Below are 5,000 nucleotides of genomic sequence, written 5' to 3' on the forward strand. Positions count from 1 at the left end.
AGACAAGCATATGTTACTGGCAGGATCAACCAGGTAGCGCCGCCAGGACTACGAGTCCGCCCCGCTTGTCGCATCAAACCGCCCCCCCCCCCGGGGTGGGGGGAGCGGCCGGCGTGCGGGGTGACGCTGACCTCTCGCTTTTCAAGCGCCTCTCTCTGTCTCTCTGTCTGCCCGGGGGGCCGGCAGGGTGGAGAGGACCGCGGCGTGACCAGGAAAAGGCTGCGATTCTCTGCCGGGCGGTGGCGCGCACCCCTGCCACCCCCCCCCCAAAGGCTCTCCCCCGCCGTGTTGGGGGGGAGCAGCGCCAGGTGGTCGTTTCGTTTGGGGGGTGGGGAGAGGGCGGACGGCCTCCAGCCTGGCATCGTTTCCGGGCCTACTGAAAAAACACGACCGGCCGTCTACGTCTCGCTCTGAGCAGGTCACCGTGGCGGTGGTGGCAACCACCGGCGGGGTGGTGGGTGGGCGGGCAGGCTGGTGGGGTGCTGTCCGAGGCCCTTTCGTCCTCCACCACCCCTGGTCTGCGCTCGCTCCCCACCACGCACGCCGCTCTCTCTCTCTCTGCTAACCCTCGGTCAGAGGGGTCTCTTTATCCGCATCAGCCACCACGCGAGGTTGGAGGCGAACCCGCTAGGTTCGGAGAGGGACTGCCATGCCCATAGCGGCCTCCGGAGGAGGACCGGGCAAAGCGCCTACTCCTGGCGGGTCTCGTGTTCCGATCTACCAGGCCCAACGCCACTCTCTGGGTCGTGGGCGAGAGCGTCCGGGGGGGGGAGCCCTCCGTGGACGCCGGGTGCGACCGCTTCGACCCACGTGCGTGGCTGGGTCGAAGAACGAGGCTGGGTTTCCGTGTCGGGGTGTCTTTTCATTTACTTTTTCCTGCTTGGCACCCGTGAGTCGCTACTCGCTCCTGAAATCCCGACGGCACCTCTCAGCAGGACCAGGTGCGCAACCGTACTTCCAGGGAGCGGGCGGCCGGCCGGAGAGCCGGCCGAGAGCGCTCGCCGTCGGCCTCGGCCGGAGGCCCGCGCACCCCGGTCCGGCCGGCACGCCTAAAATAATGGTAAACCTCCGAGCCCATGGTAAACCTCCCAGCCCAGGGTAAACCGGAAAGTTAGGACTTTGTCATTTTTTTTCTTTCCCCCCCAACCCAACCCCTTGCCTGGTGCCCAGGGTAAAACCGAGCAGTGGGACCGGCCTCGCGAGCCCGCAGGGAGAGCTCCTCTCCGGGCAGGAGGCAGGCCTCGCTAACCCTGGAAGTATCGGGCGGAGGACCGCACTTCCATGAGCGGGGGGGGGCGGTGTACGCCTCGCGAGCCCGCCGGGAGAGCTCCTCTCCGGGCAGGAGGCAGGCCTCGCTAACCCTGGAAGTATCGGCCGGAGGACCGTACTTCCATCAGCGGGGGCGGCGTACGCCTCGCGAGCCCGCCGGGAGAGCTCCTCTCCGGGCCGGAGGCAGGCCTCGCTAACCCTGGAAGTATCGGCCGGAGGACCGTACTTCCATCAGCGGGGGCGGCGTACGCCTCGCGAGCCCGCCGGGAGAGCTCCTCTCCGGGCAGGAGGCAGGCCTCGCTAACCCTGGAAGTATCGGCCGGAGGACCGTACTTCCATCAGCGGGGGCGGCGTACGCCTCGCGAGCCCGCCGGGAGAGCTCCTCTCCGGGCCGGAGGCAGGCCTCGCTAACCCTGGAAGTATCGGCCGGAGGACCGTACTTCCATCAGCGGGGGCGGCGTACGCCTCGCGAGCCCGCCGGGAGAGCTCCTCTTAGGGCACCCTGGTCCGTCCACCACGCCGTAAAACAGGGAACCCCCCCCCCAATGAACTTCGGGGGGACCCGCGTTAGGTACAGCCATCTCCCGGGGTCGAAAGCGCTGTCTACCCCTTCTTAAAGCCGGCTGCCGTGGAGCTCCAGGGCTCCAGCATCGATTCGGAAGCCCTCCTCGTGCTGGGCGCAACTGACTCGGCCACTCGTACCCTGTATCCCGATGGCACCTCTCAGCAGGACCAGGTGCGCAACCGCACTTCCAGCAGGGGCTGCCGTCGGCCTCCTACCCGGCCGAGAGCGCTCCTCGTCGGGCACGGCCAGGCGGCCGAGTGCCCTGGTCCGTCCGCCCTGTCTAAATTTTTTCCCCGCCTGACGCCCATGGTAAAACTGAGCAGTGGGACTTTGCCATTTTTCTGCCTGACGCCCATGGTAAAACTGAGGGTGGGACTTTGTCATTTTTTCCGCCTGGAGCCCATGGTAAAACTGAGTGTGGGACTTTGTCATTTTTCCGCCTGGAGCCCATGGTAAAACTGAGTGTGGGACTTTGCCATTTTCCTGAACTGTGGGACTTTGCCATTTTTTCTGCCTGACGCCCATGGTAAAACTGAGAGTGGGACTTTGCCATTTTTCTGAACTGTGGGACTTTGTCATTTTTTTCAGCCTGACGCCCATGGTAAAACTGAGTGTGGGACTTTGCCATTTTCCTGAACTGTGGGACTTTGCCATTTTTTTCAGCCTGACGCCCATGGTAATACTGAGAGTGGGACTTTGCCATTTTTCTGAACTGTGGGACTTTGTCATTTTTTTCAGCCTGACGCCCATGGTAAAACTGAGTGTGGGACTTTGTCATTTTTCTGCCTGACGCCCATGGTAAAACTGAGTGTGGGACTTTGCCATTTTTCTGAACTGTGGGACTTTGCCATTTTTTTCAGCCTGACGCCCATGGTAATACTGAGAGTGGGACTTTGCCATTTTTCTGAACTGTGGGACTTTGTCATTTTTTTCAGCCTGACGCCCATGGTAAAACTGAGTGTGGGACTTTGCCATTTTCCTGAACTGTGGGACTTTGCCATTTTTTCTGCCTGACGCCCATGGTAAAACTGAGAGTGGGACTTTGCCATTTTTCTGAACTGTGGGACTTTGTCATTTTTTTCAGCCTGACGCCCATGGTAAAACTGAGTGTGGGACTTTGTCATTTTTCTGCCTGACGCCCATGGTAAAACTGAGTGTGGGACTTTGCCATTTTTCTGAACTGTGGGACTTTGCCATTTTTTTCAGCCTGACGCCCATGGTAATACTGAGAGTGGGACTTTGCCATTTTTCTGAACTGTGGGACTTTGTCATTTTTTTCAGCCTGACGCCCATGGTAAAACTGAGTGTGGGACTTTGCCATTTTTCTGAACTGTGGGACTTTGTCATTTTTTTCAGCCTGATGCCCATGGTAAAACTGAGTGTGGGACTTTGCCATTTTTTCTGAACTGTGGGACTTTGTCATTTTTTTTTCAGCCTGATGCCCATGGTAAAACTGAGTGTGGGACTTTGCCATTTTTTCTGAACTGTGGGACTTTGTCATTTTTTTTCAGCCTGATGCCCATGGTAAAACTGAGTGTGGGACTTTGCCATTTTTCTGAACTGTGGGACTTTGTCATTTTTTTCAGCCTGATGCCCATGGTAAAACTGAGTGTGGGACTTTGCCATTTTTTCTGAACTGTGGGACTTTGCCATTTTTTCTGACTGACGCCCATGGTAAAACTGAGAGTGGGACTTTGCCATTTTTCTGAACTGTGGGACTTTGTCATTTTTTTCAGCCTGACGCCCATGGTAAAACTGAGTGTGGGACTTTGTCATTTTTCTGCCTGACGCCCATGGTAAAACTGAGTGTGGGACTTTGCCATTTTTCTGAACTGTGGGACTTTGTCATTTTTTTCAGCCTGACGCCCATGGTAAAACTGAGTGTGGGACTTTGTCATTTTTCTGCCTGACGCCCATGGTAAAACTGAGTGTGGGACTTTGCCATTTTTCTGAACTGTGGGACTTTGCCATTTTTTTCAGCCTGACGCCCATGGTAATACTGAGAGTGGGACTTTGCCATTTTTCTGAACTGTGGGACTTTGTCATTTTTTTCAGCCTGACGCCCATGGTAAAACTGAGTGTGGGACTTTGCCATTTTTCTGAACTGTGGGACTTTGCCATTTTTTTCAGCCTGACGCCCATGGTAATACTGAGAGTGGGACTTTGCCATTTTTCTGAACTGTGGGACTTTGTCATTTTTTTCAGCCTGATGCCCATGGTAAAACTGAGTGTGGGACTTTGCCATTTTTCTGAACTGTGGGACTTTGTCATTTTTCTGCCTGACTTCCATGGTAAAACTGAGTGTGGGACTTTGCCATTTTTCTGAACTGTGGGACTTTGCCATTTTTTTCAGCCTGACGCCCATGGTAATACTGAGAGTGGGACTTTGCCATTTTTCTGAACTGTGGGACTTTGTCATTTTTTTCAGCCTGACGCCCATGGTAAAACTGAGTGTGGGACTTTGCCATTTTCCTGAACTGTGGGACTTTGCCATTTTTTCTGCCTGACGCCCATGGTAAAACTGAGAGTGGGACTTTGCCATTTTTCTGAACTGTGGGACTTTGTCATTTTTTTCAGCCTGACGCCCATGGTAAAACTGAGTGTGGGACTTTGCCATTTTCCTGAACTGTGGGACTTTGCCATTTTTTTCAGCCTGACGCCCATGGTAATACTGAGAGTGGGACTTTGCCATTTTTCTGAACTGTGGGACTTTGTCATTTTTTTCAGCCTGACGCCCATGGTAAGACCGAGTGTGGGACTTTGCCATTTTTTCTGAACTGTGGGACTTTGTCATTTTTTTCAGCCTGACGCCCATGGTAAAACTGAGTGTGGGACTTTGCCATTTTTTCTGAACTGTGGGACTTTGTCATTTTTTTTCAGCCTGATGCCCATGGTAAAACTGAGTGTGGGACTTTGGCAATTTTCCTGCCTGACGCCCATGGCAAAACAAAGGAGGCTCCAGCCCGAAGTTGGAGGCCCGTAGCGCGGCCAGGGGAGGTCCCAGGCGCCCCAAACTTCACAGGCAGATGCCTCTGACCTCTCCCCAGAGAACCAGCGCGGGCAGGGCGCGCTAGCACCGCGCCCAGCGGCGTTATTCGCCCCGAGGCGGGCCGCGGGGCTCCGCTTAGGTTTCGTTTTTTATACCGGGCTCAAGCCCGGCTCTGGA

The 5,000-nt window shown here is 55.8% G+C and overlaps 1 non-coding gene across 1 annotated transcript in view; it reads right to left on the bottom strand.

Annotated features, from left to right (window-relative positions):
• Nucleotides 1–36, bottom strand: part of LOC132871074 (18S ribosomal RNA) — a 1,941-nt gene extending 1,905 nt beyond the window's left edge. The window contains exon 1 of the ribosomal RNA XR_009651262.1: nt 1–36. This exon is cut by the window's left edge and continues 1,905 nt beyond it. This is a non-coding gene — a ribosomal RNA (18S ribosomal RNA).
• Between the last annotated feature and the right edge of the window lie 4,964 nt (nt 37–5,000).

The sequence above is a fragment of the Neoarius graeffei genome, chromosome 22, assembly GCF_027579695.1.
Source record: "Neoarius graeffei isolate fNeoGra1 chromosome 22, fNeoGra1.pri, whole genome shotgun sequence".
NCBI classification, from domain to species: Eukaryota; Metazoa; Chordata; class Actinopteri; order Siluriformes; family Ariidae; genus Neoarius; species Neoarius graeffei.